The 18,766-nt window shown below is 37.9% G+C and overlaps 1 protein-coding gene across 1 annotated transcript in view; it reads right to left on the bottom strand.

The window, feature by feature from the left end:
- The window catches only part of snx18a (sorting nexin 18a), an 86,492-nt gene that overhangs the window by 64,948 nt on the left and 2,778 nt on the right, over positions 1–18,766 (bottom strand). The gene's annotated exons all lie outside the window — the stretch shown is intronic.

Genomic DNA, 18,766 nt, shown 5'->3' with positions numbered 1-18,766 from the left:
CTGGATAAACAGGGTAAAAAAGGGAAAGCTGGATGGTTATGTTACGTTACTGCTAATTCTGTTTAAATCCATACTCACTGAAAATCTGTCCTAAATAACAATGATAAACAATAATAATCTGCAAAACTGTCACATAACTCCTCTGAATTGTATAATTACATAAGTGATTCACTCATGCGTCAGTGATATGAAGGGCTTTAAGGAACTGTTTGACTCTGTAAAAGCAAGACTTGATAACAAAATTTAAAGTTAATGATTAACACAGTAATGTAATAAATTAGCTGTTCACATGTGTAAAAATGCCGCAGTGGGTAGCGTTGCTGCCTCGCAGTTAGGGGACCCGGGTTCGCTTCCCAGGTCCTCCCTGCGTGGAGTTTTCATGTTCTCCCTGTGTCTGTGTGGGTTTCCTCCGGGTGCTCTGTTTTTCTCCCACAGTCCAAAGACATGCAGATTAGGTGCATTGGCGATTCTAAATTGTCCCTTGTGTTTGTGTGTGTGTGTGTGTGCGCGCGTCCTGCAGTGGGCTGGCGCCCTGCCCAGGGTTTATTTCCTGCCTTGCGCCCTGTGTTGGCTGGGATTGGCTCCAGCAGACCCCCGTGACCCTGTAGTTAGGATATAGCGGGTTGGATAATGGATGGATGGATGTGTAAAAATATAACACATGGTGCAGAGCATGCTGGAATCGAGCATTAGCACTCTGAATATATGCCGCCAGTCCTGAAAGTACTTCACAGAGGTGAACATGCATATGGTAGTTTTTGATAAAGTGGCAACTGCCCAGACCTGGTAGTCCAGCTTTACATAGGGGCTGGGGGGGTTATCTGCAACGCTTTAAAGTTACGTTTATTTAGAAAGTAATTCTTGTAGACTAGTGCATATCACTTTATTTTCTACTGCAATAGAAAAAACACAATCAGCATCTTGGAAGAGAATGTTTTAGTAAATAAATGGCCTTTAAACCTTATATCACCTTACTGCAATGTATACAAAAATGAACAAATGAACTGAATACTGCATTAATATATTTTCTCTTTTGTTTTCAGACCTAATTTTGATCCTACAAATTAGTCTCTCTGTCAGAAAACATCACCACTGTTACCTTTGTTATTCTGAGGTGCAATGTGCCCTTTACAGTCAAATACCACTTTAGATGAGCAGCCAGTTGATTAACCTTGGACTATTAACAACGCCAATTTATTTATTGTATAGCCCAAAACCGCGAAAAGGAATGGCGCAATGGGTTTTAACAGGTCCTGTTTTTGTACAGCCCCCCCAGGCCTAACTACCTAAGAAGACAAGAAAGAACTCCCAAAAACACCTTTGTAGGGTGAAAAAAATGGAACAAATCTTGGGAAAGGCAATTCAGAGGAAGACCCCTTTCCAGGTAGGTTGGGCATGCAATGAGTGTCAAAAAATGTGGGTAAATACAATACACAAAACAGAACCCAAGTCCAGTCTATCATGGCCATCTCAGAAATACAATACACTAATACCAACTACAAGGGGAAATGCAAGAACAGATTACACCACTCACTACACCACACTAAATTTGTCATAAAGTAAACCATTGCTCTAACCAGTAAGTGGGTTGTCATGTTACTAATGACGACGTTTAGGCCTTAAAAAGTACATTCACAATCTGCAATGATTGGACTACTAGAAAGGATCATTTTCACAACCTTCAGTATACCAGTGTGGGAGGCATTATTGTCAGTTTGCAGCGAAGAATATGCATCTGTCAATGGGGAAAAATATTTTTCATGAGATTCCTCTCCATTAGAGGTGCCCTTTCTGTGACTGCATAGGGCAAGATCAGCGTGTAATGCATGGTAGTATAGGTCTCTGGTTTCAAAGATTCATTGCCATTTTCTAAGGCTAAACAATTGAAAATCTGTGACCAGAGAAACATTTAATCTATATACTTTAGGTATTTATATGTGTGATCAACAAGCAGCTCAGTATTTTATAAAAATAAATTGTATTGTATTGTATTTTAAGTCATACTCTCAGCAGTAGTAAGCCCTGTCAGTTTGAGAGAGATTGCTGTTACATTGGTGTACATTTCACAAAAGTCTTCACAGCATCAGCATTTTCATCTGACTAGTATAGTAAACAGTCTAATGTCACTGTGCTCTCTGCCTTTCAATCTTCAAATTAGTTTTGACTAAAACAAAAGGAAATCACAGAAATTACAGTACTTACTTTACAGACTTGCTGCACAATTTCACTGTATTCTGGTAGCAGCAGTCTGCTATACGATAAGCAATGGCCTTTAAAAGCAATACCCAGTGAAGATCGGATGACTAAACCATGTAATCCCACTCAAAGCCTAAAGTGAAAATCTGACCCTTCTGCCCTATATAGTACACACCTACAAACATATGTAGGAAAAGTCATACCATTTTCTTTTTCTTTTTTTTTTTTATTTTATTTAACTTATGAAAGGAATGTAATGTTCCATATAATCAAGTCAAACGTAACAAAACTAAATACACTTTAACCTCCGCCCATGAGAAAGACAGGAAGGCCAACAGCCAGAGTAAAACTTTGACAGTAGTAAAGAGGGAAAGAAGTCCTTCTCCCCAATATAAATGATTATTCTAAAATAATATTGATTAGATCTTGCCAGGTTTTAAAGACGTTTTGAACAGATCCTCTTAATGAGAATTTGATTTTTTCCTGTTTCAAATAGTATATAACATCAGTTACCCACTGACTTAAGAGGTGGGTTAGGATTCTTCCAGTTGAGCAAGATAAGTCTACGTACTAATAGTGAAGTGAAGGCAATTACAGTTAATTTGTCTTTCTCCCCTTTAAGCACATCAGGGAGTACACCAAACCCAGCTGTTAATGGATTAGGAGGGATTGTAAAAACCAGGGCTGTTTGATAGGTATTTAAAAATGTTTGTCCAGAATGATCTTAATTTGGTACATGCCCAAAACATATGGCCTAGTAAGGCTGGAGCTTGATTGCAATGTTCGCAAGTTGGATCTTGTCCTGGAAACATTTTGGACATTTTCAAACGAGGTAGATGTGCTCAATAAAAGATTATAAGTTGAATAATTGAATGCTTAACACATATGGAGCCAGAGCGAATTCTGCGCATGGCTGCCTTCCACTCATTTTCTAACCCACTTAATCCAGACTACAGTCATGCGGGGAGGCAGGAGCCTATCCCAGAGAGTACAGTGCAAAAAGCAGGAAAAAAGCCCTGGACAGAGCACCAGTCCATCGCAGGGCAAAGACACACCCTCCCATCCACACTAGTGCCAATTTAGCATTGCCAATTCACCTACCTTGCATGCATTTAGACAGTGGAAAGAAACCCATACAGACACAGGTCTCCTCACTGCACAGCATCAGTGGTAGCATTGGGCCACCGTGATGCCCTTGTACGGAAAGTAAAATGTAAAAATTTAAATTAAAAAAAAAAAAAAAGCTAATAGCTCTGGTTAGTTGCAGCTCTTTATTGAATTCAAAAAACAATAATTAATCAAAAGAACTTAAAGTACACCCGTCCATGCAAGTAGAGACATTATACTCTTTAATGACACTTACTAAAAGGGTAGGACACAGACCCATAAAATAACATTTTTTTTTCTACAGTATATGTAACTTACTTCATGTGGCTTGCAGGGATGGCCTAGAAAATATTTTAGTCTTTGTTTACATGGAGAACAGAAATAACAAACTTTCTGATACAATGGGTGTCTGTGAAGACCAACAATGGACCACAGCTGGGCAGGTCAGATCCGGTCAGGTCGGGGAGCATGCTCTGGTAGAGTGTGTTGCCGCACCCACCACACGACAAAACAGCTCTGGACCCTGGTTGGCAACCCCTCACGCAGACAAACGGTCCAGTCAACTAATTAGGAGTAAATGCAAATTAAGTTTAGATTCTGATTCTACAAACATTCAAAACATTAAATGTTGATTTTTAGCATGGTGTCTGTGTGGGTCTATAGAACATTTTAATTGATTTTCACATCTTAAAATGACCATTTTCTTTGGAAATTGTGCTTTTTATGCATTGTGTAGAGTTCCTGGATGATAACATTCTAGCAAAAAATAGCAAAATTTAGTACAAGTAGTTTCTGTGGCATCTGCCCTGAATGTGAGACCTATGTGAAATAACTTCTGAAAAAGAATTAATCTATCATCTTCAAACAAGTTGCATCATATTAGTTTTCTTACAGGCTTCAGGTTTATTTTTTTGGTCTGGTTTGATCCAGTATATACATACATATCCTTCAAAAAACGTTTGGCCTATGTTTAACAATGAATTAAAAAAATACCTACGACAGTTAACTAGGTTTATTGCAACCTGCTCGTTTCTGTCATGTGATCAGGCCTACTGATTTGCATAGTTTTTGACATACTGTACATCATTTATTTAACTATACATGTATGCACAAAGAGACATATGAAACCATGAGTATGCACACATCCATGCATACACACACACTTAAAGAAATTTAGAAGTGAAGATAGCTGACAGCATGTTTTCCCTCTCACAGCATATGCTGAATGATGAAAAGAAAAAAAAAATGAGCACACATAATAGATCTGTAAAGGTCAATGTGAACAGAGGCATTTAGCCACCATATACCAATCTGTCTATCAATGCAGCTTGTTGTGTTTAGTTTCAAATGAAATATTATTTGACTTGTTTGGGTGATTAAATTTCCTGCTCAATTTACTCTACATTTATTTGTATACACAATAAATACTATATAGTAAGTTAAGGTACTTGATTGTATATTATTGAACTATGCAATTAATGTAATTGTATTGTAAAATGTAATTCACAATGAAGTACTGTATGGATCATTCCATACAAATTAAAAAAAAACAAGAGTAGAAAATAATGTACAGTAGTTTGACAAATGAACTTTGACAATTAGAAAAAAAAATAATTAAATTTAACCATACTGTAATGGTCTAGATGATCATTATTTAAACTATCTGTGGTGAAGAAGAAGAAATACAAAATATATATATATATATATATATATCCATCTCATCTTCGTTTGCATAAGCACAGTCCTTCACCTGCGAATATTTAGCGGCAGCGTGTCTATTGGATTGCTGCTGACAGACGGCCTTATATGTGCAGGCACTCAATTACATGGGAGGCGTGACGATGAGGGACGCAACTCTGCCTCACACGGTGACCGAGCTGTAGGCTATGGCCGTATACATATGTACGCAAGTAGGTTCCAGTCATGACTGTTGCGCGTAGAATGTCGAAATGAAACCTGCCTAACTTTTGTAAGTAAGCTGTACCGGGGCCGAGTTTCTGAGGGGGCGAGTGTGTTTGGGGGTCAGGAAGGACCCAGTATAGGCTCTGCTCCCCAAATACAAACCCGGGCTTGTAACTTACCAAGTGGAGAGTGTGAAAGGGACAAACACAGACGTAAGCTGGTTTCTGGGGATGAAACAAAAAGGGCTTATTATGCTCTCTCGGAGGAGAGAGTTGAGCTGCCCATTTGGGCCGAGGTCCCAGTTAAATATGGGCTATCCTCAGTCCAGCAGGCAAGAATAATAAAAAATTGGGTATTTGATCCAGAGAGATCAATCCAGAGGCAGGCTATGAACCTCTGGGAGCAGGTGGCCTTATGGCTAAGTCCATTTGAACTGACCACCTTCCAAATAGTTCTGTTGTGTACTCTGTTCTATGCACATCGTGCTTAAAAAACTTAAAACTTTTGCAGCCAGGAAAACATTATACAGGTGGCTGCCTCGAATCTTTATGATGTTTGTGTTGCATTATTGTCACAACACATATATCTCAGCTATGGAAAGTAAGTGTAATTCATATGCCAAGTGCCATCAAAATCAAAATTAGTGATGGAAAGGCTTTTTTTATTTGTTATATTAAAATGGAATGATGCTACCCCCCCTCCCCCCGCTTTAGGCATGAAAAAGATGGTTTACCACAGCCATAAAAGAGATCACAGCATGGCTGTGACTCTTTCACCATCAATTCCAGCATGAGTGCCAGGTTCCTGGCATTCACAAACAAAGCTTTGGCTCTCCACAACTCAGTCTTTACTGAGCACATGTGCGGTGTGGTGGTAACTGCACAATAATGGACTTCAGACTGTTTGGAAATGGCCTCATACCCTTTCTCAGACTGATAAGCTGCAACGATTGAGATCACCACAGGTGCCTTTTGTCCTTGGCTTGCTGTTACTATAAACCTGAATTCCTAGATTGAACTGCCAAAGATTCTGCTTTTGCACAGAGCTGGCAGCCATCCTGATCAGCAGCTAATAAAGCGCACGTGATTAGCAGCACCTGCCTCTAATTATTTTCTCAGTTGACATGTAGGCAGTGAGGATATTCTAATTTTTTCAACACCTGTTGGTTTATTTTTATGGAATAAATAATAAAGTAAAATGTGTTAGTTGTTGTTGTCTCCTGAGGTTAGATTTATTCTGATTTAAAGACATAAAGATGAATGTTCATTATATTCAAAGACAGAACATATTTATATAACTACCATTCACATCTTGAAAAATTACAAATAATGTTTTACATAATTGGGCATACCTTGACTTCTTTTTCTTCTTTAGAGAAATAATATAATGGGATTCTGCTGCTTCCAAATTTAAATGTTTTGTGGTGCACTTGTTTCCTTGGTCTGACATACTAGTGTCTGTTCCTGCTCGTATGGTTCACAACATGGGATGAAGGAAGGGTACAAGGGGGATGCCATTTGGGCTTATTGCACAGATTGATTGTTTCTTGTTCTGTCCAGATGATCTCCTTCTGATTTTATTAATAAAAAATTGATCACAAAAATCTACTATATGAAGAAATTACAAAGCCAACAAAAAAAGTGAAAGGAAAAGTCATAATCTGCATCAGGAAGTATCACTACTACTGTAAAACATAGATATAACCCGTGGGATTTGGGGGTTGCACTGTAGTAATGAGATTACCAGCATTAACTAAACCTCACTTTCTCATATAAAATACGAAACCAAAATTGTAAATTTTTACCCTTTAACCAGCTCTAAATTTGAGCTGCTTCTCAAATACAAAAGAATATATTGTTAGGTACAATTAAGCTCATCTTGAAGGAAAAAAAAAAATCCTGATAACAGATGCTCCATTTGGAATCATCACACTGGAATGCACACAGCTTGACCTGCTAGTCTGCAAAATATAAAACATTTTTTCTTTTCTGTATATTTTATGAGGAGGAAAGAGCTAAAGGAAAACACAGAGCAATGACCTGGCCAGGTTCAATCATCAGACGCTTTCCTGGAATAACACACTGTACAGTTCATGTGGGACAAAACATAAAGCACATGTAAAGCTGATATACTGTAATCTAATTTAATCTTGAATAGTCATATGAATCTGCAATATACACAAAAAGTGAACTGAAGAAGTTGCAGGATACTGTAGATGTGCTTAAAAATTTGCCAGGTTATTATTAAGGTTTCTACGCACTCTGTCCTTATAATCTGGAATATTTTAAAACCAAGGCTAAGAAAACTGACCCTCCAGAGACCAATTAATATGGTGGTTACCTTGGAACAAATGACTGTTTACTACAGGTATGGAGAGGTAATCAAGTGGAAGATAAAGCATGGCTGCAGTCTGAGCATGTGATCATTGTGTAAAATGAAAAAAGAAGAAGGAGGAGAAAAAAAAGGTTTCAGGTTTACAGTGATTTGAAGTGCCACCTGACAACTCTATAAACCTGCCCAGTAACATTCTCTATGGAGTTTGTAGCTCTCTTCTTTTTTTTTTTTTTTTAAAAACTAAAAGTCCTCAAGACATGCTTGTCAAGTTAACTGGCAATTCTCATTCGTCTGACTGTCAAGAAGTGCTTGAGATGCTGGCTCTCAGCTTATACAACCCAAATCACAACAACAACAACAACAACATTTATTTATATAGCACATTTTCATACAAACAGTAGCTCAAAGTGCTTTACATATTAAAGAATAGAAAAATGAAAGACATAATTATAAAAAATAAATCAACATTAACATCGAATAAGAGTAAGGTTCAATGGCCAGGGGGGACAGAAAAAACAAAAAAACTCCAGACGGCTGGAGAAAAAATAAAATCTGTAGGGATTCCAGACCATGATACCGCCCAGTCCCCTCTGGGCACGTCCATATCTTAAAGACAAGCAGGTTAGGCTGAAAAGGACACTATACATGAGCCTTTAATGAGTGAGGGTAGGTGTCAATGTGTCTTGTTATGGACTAGCATTCCACCTTGATTGTTTATTGCTTGTGTTGGTACTAAAATTTTGACTTTGGTATCGATACTAGCTTTTGGACCTAAGAACCGCTAATGAACCAAAGACGGATAACTCCCCATAACCCATCTTACTAATACCCCACAACTAGGTCATACACTCGCTAACCAACCCAGTACACTGCACAACGTGTGTTGCACCTGTTATGCCACATAAACATGCGACTCCCTACTTTGCTAAAAGCTACAGTTTCCCTTTGAATCCTCTAGTACATCAAAATTTGCTGTACCCCATCGAAGAGAAGGAGGAAGAGGCTATGGGGGGTTTGTCCACCACACAGTCTAAAGCATGTTGAAGGGGAGGAGATGCTTTAGGAGGATTGTCCCACACTGAGGCTATGTCCACAATACTGCATTTTCATTTAAAAAACAAGTTTATAAATGTAATGTGCTGATTAGGCTCTGTGCGATTCTGGGTGAGAGTAGGCCCTCTGATGGACTAGCATCCTGTTAAGACTGTTACCTGCTTTGCACGGAGTGAAGGGGAACATTACTTGCTTTAATTAACTTAATTTTATTACTCATTACTTACAACAAAGTAACTAAATATGTTATATAGTTGCTTATTATAAAATGGAATTTGTTACAAACCATGCATTTCTTCTTTTGGATGAAAAATTGCATGTTTCACTGGCCAGCATTTGTTATGAAATCCAAAGCCCACCAACCTTGATGAAACTGACCAGAAACAGCCAAATGTGATCGTTTTCTTGTTTTTTATAAATATGTTCAGTCCTCTGTATTCTGTGAAGTGAATGACATTCATCCCCTTGTTTCATTCCCAAAGTGAGCCTGAAAAGATTTGTGGTATGAATACTGGCCATTGTACCACCAGATCACACTGTTTCTATATATCTATAGGAAATGGCTGGTTGAAAACTAATTTGACACTTTATTTATACCGTCCACCGTGTTTGCTTCTTACCCTACACTAACTGCTGCTGCACTAATCAATGGCTCCCTGTGACCTTAAACTGGGCCAATGAAATGTTCCCCTCACATGCAGGAGTAAATGTATACTTAGAACTTTTGTTTATACTTAGAACTTTTGTTCAGTTCTTTTCACTTGATTGTACACTATGCACGTCCACCAGACAGCCAGAGCACACATGTGCACAATGTTACACCAACAGCAGAAAAAAGCCTATACTTCTGCAAAACAACACAGAAATTTCTTTTTTCTATTTTTGAAGTGGTAGGAATAAGCTTCCATAGTAACACATCTGTTTTGTTTCTTTTTTTTTTTTTTTTAAGTATATGCAGGTATTTTAGTTAAATAAAATAACACAATTAGATTGTTCGTAGGCTGCCTTTTAATTTGTTAACAATGATTGTGCCCAGATTGGGCTCAGTCTTCTGTGACCCTGAATTAGAGTAAGCAGGTTTGAGAATGTATGTTATGTTTAATTACTCCGGCCCAATTTTGGGCACTCCATTTTACCTAAAATATATATCTTTGGGTGAGAGTCTGTGCAAACACAGGGAGAATTTGAACAGACCAAGAGTCCACTGGGATAACCAAGCGAAAATCAACTGAAGCCAACTGAAAAATACCAGAACAGGGGGACAATTTTTAACACAAAGGCAATTTTCTTGTTTTCACCCAAGTGTTTATGAAATGTACACACAAATGAGAATTAGCTTCAAATTTAGTATATAAGATTTGCAAAGTTTTCTTGGGTTAAGGCTTATACTACACCATTAGATTGTACTATATTGTAAAAATCCTCATCAGTTTCAGTTAACACTAGAATTATCAGAGCCTATGAAAAAGCTCGTAGATCCGTCCCACCTTAAAATCGCTTCTCACCTCTCCGTCAGCGTCTTTCGTCTTTTAAATGTATTGATAAGCAGCAACCAGTCTGCTATCACATCCCCCACCGGCAGAAAACTTTCTCAGCTCAATTCTGTTTACCTGCGTGTCAGTTGCTTAGAGTTGTATAGAGTGAGAAGTCAAGCAAAATCACACCTTTTATAAATACTATATTGTTATTTGGAACACATGCATTTTATGTGTGTTCCGTGTCTACAACGATCTCTGTAAACACATTGTTAAAAAAGAAACGTTTTTCATGTTTTAGTAATAATTGACAAAATGTAGACATGAAGTTTATAGTGTGTGAAGCCTGAAGTCCAAATATCAAAGAAACACTTTCACAAAAGGTACAAATAACAGAACAAGTGCGCTTTTATTCAAAAATATAACTGCAGAAAAACAACACACATTAGGGTGCGACATTGACACGCATTTACTACAACTGTTTCGGTGGCGCAACGGTATCAGCTGTTGACTGGTAATCAAAACTTCACAGGTTCGATCCCCAACGAGTCTGTTTTGAGAAGGGAGCTGCCTTTATTCTTGCTATTTTAGTCTGTAACAGCCGGTGTAAATGTATGATACTTGTAAAGGTTAGCTTTGTTTTTTTTTTATTCAGTTTCATTCTCTTAGTCGCGTTCACGATCCTACCCTACCACCACCCCCCCATCTGACACTGCTGTTTTTACATAGCTCTGCACTCTGTAGGAAGTAAATAAATAAATCCAAATAAATAACATTCGATCTGGCTTTTATGTAAGTAACATATAAATGTTGATGTACAACAAAACAAGTGCACTTTTATTCAAGACTATAACCGAAGAAAAAAGAAAGTCACAAATACACAGCAGAGTTTCCTGTGTTTGAGTGACACGGCATGCTCAAAAATTACATGTGGAATGCCACGAAAAGTGCACGCAGACACTTCAATTCGCAAGCATTGGTACGAGAATGGAGTCAGACTTCTTTTTAAGGCACATACAGCGTCCAGATGTAAACACTAGCGTGGAGAGTCACTTGTGAACTGAAGAGTCTATAGCTGCAGGTGGAAACTGTACTTTGTTTATAAGAGCCAGATTGAATGTTATTTACCTTGGTTTATTTACTTACTTCCTACACAGTGCAGAGCTATAGCGCGTCTTTATGTGAAAACAGCAGTGTCAGATGGACGGGGGTAGGGCAGGATCGTGAATGCGACTCAGAGAATGAAATTTAAAAAAAAAAAAAAAAAAAGCTAACCTTTACAAGACTGCTTTACAAGACGGCTGTTACAGACTGAAATCAAATGTATGTTTTTATCCTAAAATAGTATGAATAAAAGCAGCTCACTTCTCAAAACGGACTTGTTGGGGATCGAACCCATGAAGTTTTGATTACCAGTCAACAGCTGATACCGTTAAGCCCTGAAGCAGTCGTAGTAAATGCGTGTCAATGTCGCACCCTAACGCGTGTTGTTTATCTGTAGTTATATTTTTGAATAAAAGCGCACTTGTTGTTATATTTGTACCTTTTGTGAAAGTGTTTCTTTGATAATTGGACTTTAGGCTTCACGCATTATAAACTTCATGTCTACATTTTGTCAATTACTACTAAAACATGAAAAACGTTTCTTTTTTAACAATGTGTTTACATAGATTGTTGTGGGCACGGAACACACATGAAATGCATGTGTTCCAAATAACGATATAGTATTTATAAAAGGTGTGATTTTGCTTGGACTTCTCACTCTATACAACTCCAAGCAACTAACACACAGGTAAACAGACTTGAGCTGAGTAAACTGTGCGCCAGTGGTAGGGATGTGATAGTAGACTGCTTGATGCTTATCAACACATTTAAAGGACAAAAGACTGACGGAGAGGTTAAAAGCGATTTAATGTGGGACGGATCTACGAGTTTTTTAGTAGGGTACTGGTAATTCTAGTGTTAAATCACTGTTGAAGATTCATTATTTTAGCACTGTACATACAGTACAATTAGACGTACTACCGAGGTTATGTCAAATTGCTCTCAAGCCCCTTTTTAACTTCACATCCAGGAACATGTCATTCAAAGGGTTACTAATAAGAGGATTATACTTGGCCACAGGGTAGGGCATTCATAGTTTAAAGGAAAGCAGAAACTGAACAGAGAACAGCAGAAGTGATATAACTGTGTGCCTCTTAAGCCATAACGATAAAGAGCTGTGCCTAAGTTTTGTCATACAAGCCCTCAGAAGGACTAGACTTAATGTTCTATTAGTATGCTAGGCAGACCACATCCAAAGACCACTGAGTTCATATCAATGGGTTTTAAAACAAGCTTGAGAAAGTTAGAAAAAGAAAGAAAAAGCACACAAAATACATTTCACAAGATGAAAAAACATAGATCCCAGCAAAAATACTGTCATATCATTTATAAAGAACATTCATTTGCATTTAACAAATACCTGGTACGTGCATTTACCAAGGAAACATGATAGGCACATGCAAATGAACACCAGCTTAGAGGTTCCAGAGTGAGCCATATTTTGTTAATAATATATTACACCTGAAGGATTTTGTACATGTGATCACTTCCAGCCCATTCTGGCAAAGCAGGCATACACTTCGAATACACTTATATTCTGGTAAGTCATAGTTCAGTTGTACAGTCATAGCACCTAACACACACACACACATTCTAAAACAAAAGATGACACCTCACAGTAGCTCTGCTCACGTTTCATCTGACTGATGCTAATCTGCTATACCACATATGGTACGTAAAACAAACGATTTTTAAAAAACGTTAATCGGAGTATCCTCATACAAGCACATTCTGAGAATCTAAATAGAACTTGAAATTGGGTTTTAATTTTGATCAAGGAATCACATTTTGTTGGGTTTTTTTTGCGGTTTGCTTAGCAAGAAAAACATTAACAGGAAAATTATTATAACAAGAAAGATCTGCTGTGAACTAGAGTGGCATGAGGCCAGTGGCAAAGAACCTTTAATTTAGTGTCTTCATTTCAATTTGTCTAAGCTTACCTACAGTGAAGTAAACTCAAACTCAAGACACAAAATTTGTTACACTGATGAATCATAATGCCATGAACAAACAGCCAATACAAACGTCCATTTGTGCCCACAAAAATAACCGTTCCAGATTTCTGGGAGCAGGTCAATAGGTTCCAGTTCATTTCATCCTCTATCTAAAGCGAATAAATAGTCTTCATTTTACTTTGCAACTGATCTGGCAAGAAAAAAAATCAAGCACAGTGTAAAAGTCTAGAAGATAGTGATCTACAGACCCTCAGAGTTCTCTTCATTTAAAATGCGAAAACACCAAAGGCAGAGCAAAGAGCACCAACTCATGCCCTACAATCATAAAGACTGACAAATATGATCAAAGGCTGTAAAGGCAGTAAAAGTTGACAGGGGGGTACCAAGTGCAAAATTAACTTCAAGATGGTTTTTGTTTTAAAAAACTTATAGCTTGTAGTGTGTGCTTAATGGAAAGCAGGCAGCAAAGTTCAAATAATCAGGCTTGAGAAATACAGTCAATCAGATGAAAAAGTATTTTGATCACCAAATAAATAAATACTGCACACTTGTAGTGTGTGCTTAATGGAAAGCAGGCAGCAAAGTTCAAATAATCAGGCTTGAGAAATACAGTCAATCAGATGAAAAAGTATTTTGATCACCAAATAAATAAATACTGCACAAATCTCAGTAGCACTAAATTTGGTAATTGGTGCAACTTAAATGCCTTTCCATTTTTTAAGCAAAACTGGCACTGTTTGGAATTCAGAAGATTGAAGGCTAACAGAACCCCACACAAATCCAAGGAAATATATTTCAAAATAAGTTTGTTTCATAAAGCATGTTTCAATATGAAAGACCTATCCAATGTTCTTAATGCTTAGAAGACAGAATAATCATTTCCATCCCCTCCATTCTTCTAACCATTTTAACCAGTTTAGGGTTGTAAGGAGGCAGGCATGAAGCAGGAAACAGGCTTAGACAGCGAGCCTGCAAAATCCTCATACAGGGCCAGCCTAGAGCCACTAATTCACATCACCTGCATGTCTTTGAGATGTATTTGAGGGCCAAAGTAACCAGTGGAAATTCTAAGGTAAAACAGAATAGGCTGGAATTTGAACCTAGGATGCTAGATCTTTAACCTCCTTAGTGTCAGACCTGCATGTTACTTGGGTTATAGAAACAGTGCTAACAGCGTTAAACCCGAGTGCCATTAGGGCAACGGTATAGACACATGTCATGTAACACCCAAGGTTTACTTGGGCTGCAAAAGTGCCAACAGCATTAGTGCTTACTAATTAGCGTTACTTGGTCAACGGTATAGGCATGTCTTGCATAAGCGTCAGGTCAAAGCATTACCCAGGCAACATTGTAGATGCGTCTTCTCCTAGCCTCATAGTGGCGTCTCATAAGAAACGCCTCTCATCAACAGGGATGATAAAGTGAATCTGTCCTCAGGCAGTGAAAATGAAATCTTCAGTGAAACCGAAAGGGATTCTGAGAATCTGAAAGTGACATTCTGATAATTCTCACATGTGCCAGTTGCTGTTCATATTACTATTATTTATATTATTATTATACTTTCTACACTTCTGGCTTTGTACTTTTAGTGTTTTGCACGAGAAGAAAAAGAAGAAGTCATTGCATTTATAGAAATATGCAACGCTTTTAAAATGTTTTTTTGAGAAAAAATGTAGCGCTAAGGAGGCTATGCAGACCACTGACAGGCTATGTGTTTCGACTCAGGGTAGGTTGCTCATGCTTTACACAGCAAAGCCTTAAAAAATACATTTTGGTAGATTGTAATTCTAAGTTATTTTTTCACAAACATGGCATATATTTTCAGATTACTACATTGTCTCCCTGTAGCAGCATGTACAGTATTAAACTCAAATTCTTAATGAAACCTATACATGTGTGTCTATGAGAGTCCTATGCTCCTTCTTGCTGAGGAGCAGCGTTGGTGGAATGAAATCTTAAACCAGACTGTTTAAATCGGTAACTCCTAGCTGGTGGAGCTGCCCACCTCCATTCGAAATGCTGACCTCCTCAATGTGTTTAAGACTCTCTTGTTTGGTGAATTTCTGTCAACTGATGTTAGCCGTTTTTGTAACCAAGGACTTGTAACTTGCTTGCTCTTCACGTTTGACTATCCATTTTGTAACCTTAGCCTATAACAGCCACACATCCACCCATTTTCTAACCCGTTGAATCCGAATACAGGGTCACGGGGGTCTGCTGGAGCCAATCCCAGCCAACAAGGCAGGGTGCCAACCCAATGCAGGACACACACAAACACACCCACACACCAAGCACACACTAGGGCCAATTTAGAATCGCCAATCCACCTAACCTGCATGTCTTTGGATTGTGGGAGGAAACCGAGCACCGGAGGAAACCCACGCAGACACGGGAGAACATGCAAACTCCACGAAACTCCGGGTCTCCTAACTGCGAGGCAGCAGCGCTACCACTGCGCCACCGTGCCACCCCTTATCCTATAACATTTTTCCCAAAACAGTCCCCCATACTGATGTTTACTCGATTATGTTCACCTCATTTGTAAGTGGTTTAGGATAAAAGCATCATTCAGATTTCTTATATTATAATATTGTCTTAAAAGAATATGCTACCTAAAATATAATTGTTTTGTGTACTCATTCCATAGCAATAAAATAAAATGTGTGATACTATGAGCTACCATTGAGAACAGCAGCAAACAATATGAACATTTCCATGGAAAAATCTCTAATTACTGGTGTCACACAACTGAAATGTCAAATATCCACTCATGTGCTCCCAACATCCCAAATGTGTGTGTTTTTTTTTTTTTGCTAAAATATTGTTAATGTAGCCATTCTGAAAAATCCATTCACATTTGCCAATGAAACACAATCAAGATAATCGAGCTTTTTCAACTGAAGATCCACTGCACCACCCCAGTTTTATGGCACGGACAGTTTATTTGGCATATGTAAGTCTTGCTCTAACCATCCCATTAAATAAATACAGTAGACAAATTATGTAGCAATTATAATGTGGCAGGGGTGGTGAGGCAATAATCCTGAAGATGTGACATGGTGAATGAGTTTCACAGAGGAAGGACAGAATTGAGCAACAGTGTGATGAATACAAGAAAGGAAACAATCTGGTGATTGCAACCTTTACTGTGTGTATGCCGAAGGGAAGAATGTAAATATAAAGAGTTACATGGAAGAGCTACATCTACAGATGACAGTGTAAATGAACAAAGAACACTGCCAGAACCATTCAGCCTGGGCACAATCTAAGGTACAGATGCAAAAAGGAACCATTCAGACCAATTCACAGGTTAAAAGAAAAAATTACACCTGGGGCACTACTCCAGTTTGCATTGTCTTCACTAAGTCTTAGGTCAGTCTGGAAATACAGTTGGCCTTTCTAATCATTTTACTCGGGTGCTGAACAGACCCTGCGCTGATGTCATATCATCTAAATAATGTATGATCTAATGCTGGGCCATCACCCTATACAGCATACATGATGTCAGCACTGTCCAAGACCCCAGCTAAAAAATAAAATATGTGACAGACTCTGATGAGCAAAAGCAATCTACCCATTTGACGTTGGACACCTAGAGTTTTCACTGTAGATGAAAGGAAAATCACAGTAAATACAGAGTTGTTCTTTTACAGAAAGCAGGAAATACTAAAGTGAAAAATAGTCATAAGTAAATAAGAAGTTTAGACTTCACTACAAAACAAACAAGAGGAACATGAGTCACCGAAGAAAGAAGAACAAGACAAATGCATAATTGAAGAAGTGCATGAAAAGTATGTTATGAATGAAGAACCACAGAAGTGTGTAGTGTTTGTTTTTTGGTGGTGATATTTTAACTCAAAAAGAGAATTATAAATAAATAAATTGTTATGGAATAATCCACACAGAACTCTGATGTAACTTTCACTTAAGTGATGCCACAGGAAATCACTCACTGGATGATTTTACAATATAACACAATTGTTTGCACTGCTGCATTCACTAATATTTTGTTTAACCTGTATTATGTTCATAAACAAATGTAAAGTAAAAAGAACAAGAACATGAAGGAAGTGAACAACTGAGATAATATTTAATTTAAAACAAAACACATTGGGTTAAATGAAGTAAACAAGCTGCACAGACAGACAGATTGGCATGGGGTGGCCTAATGCCTCCGTGCACATAGATCTTTACAGATCTATTGTGGTGTTCATTTCTTTCTTTTAATCATTCATCATGGACTCTGGTAGGTCACACAAATTGTCAGTACCTTTGCTTACTGTATAAATATGAGAGCGAGCAAATGTGTGTTTGTACACCTCCATGTATATGTTCATGAATATTTAAAAACAATTATGTATGTCAAAAACTACTTGTGCAAACAATTTATACTCAATTGGAATGGTCCTATGATTTAAACGGTGAAGACCACAAAATTCCTGGTTAAATCAATTTGTATTGCTGTTTGCATTGGACATACATCAACCCGTTTTTGAAGGATATGGGGAGAAGTTCTTGACTAAACTGAACCAAAACAGGTTAGGAGCCTGTAACAAGACAAACATGATGCAACTTGTTTTCTGAAGCTATCGTTGTACATAGAAGTGGGGGGATTGGGGTGAGGGGTCCTGACAGCACGAAGCTCCTTCAGATACTGAAAACCAGCAATGAACTTGAAAGTCAGTCCTCTCTTCAAAGATCCACCTCAGTTCACTACAGTTTGGTTGCACTATGAAGGAGGTGCTGAAGCACGCTAATATATAAATTTACCATAAACATGAGTCGGCAAGATGCGAATAAAGCAAAGCATGCACTAGTTGCATCAGTTTATTAAAATTATGTAATTTTTTTAAAAACTTACTAATAAGCATCCAGAACACATATTGCACACATTGCCTTCTCTTCACAAAGATAAAATCAGACTGTGAGAAATAAAGAATTTGAGTCATTAAAGGTCTAAATCAGCGGTTCCCAAGTTCAGTCCCGGGTATACTACTGAGGCTTCACAAATACATGGTTCATTCTTACTTCTATATAATCTAATTATTCCTTTTATGTTTTATCTTGCATTCAGAAATAAATGAAGGTATATTTACAAGTAAATACAATTAAGAAGATACTATAGAGAGAGGGCGATAGAGAGATAGATAGATACTGTTTTTACCATATTCTTTTTAATACGCCTTTTACTGTGGTGTTTACTCACTTAATTGCATCCAAATACAAACCCGGGTGCAAATGACAAAGAGGCTACTTCAGTATAAAATTTACTTGTGAGCTAATTAAGAAGAAACAGCTTCAACGACAAGAAAAAAAACTAACATCTTAAAAAGCAAGACAAAGAACAAAATGTAGTGTCATGCATATAAATGCATTAGAAAACCCATTTTGTAATTTTTAGATTGACACAAAAAGGCAGAAACTGGAAAATATCAGCTTGTGCAATAAAGACAGTGCTCCAGTTAAAAAGCAGAAGGTGGCTGGGGTGAACCCGTGCAGTTAAGGTGGTCTGCAGGACTGAACTTCAGGACCACTAAGCCTTTTGCTCCTAAGTAACACACAAATATACTCTATGTAACACTGAAGCAGCGGCTCTTCTTTGACATTCAGGGCTATTTGCACCCAAGTGTACACTGCTGA

Source organism: Polypterus senegalus, chromosome 7 (genome assembly GCF_016835505.1).
Source record: "Polypterus senegalus isolate Bchr_013 chromosome 7, ASM1683550v1, whole genome shotgun sequence".
Classification (NCBI taxonomy): domain Eukaryota; kingdom Metazoa; phylum Chordata; class Cladistia; order Polypteriformes; family Polypteridae; genus Polypterus; species Polypterus senegalus.
The sequence above is the reverse complement of the archived record's forward strand: the minus strand, read 5'-3'. Positions and strand labels throughout refer to the sequence as shown.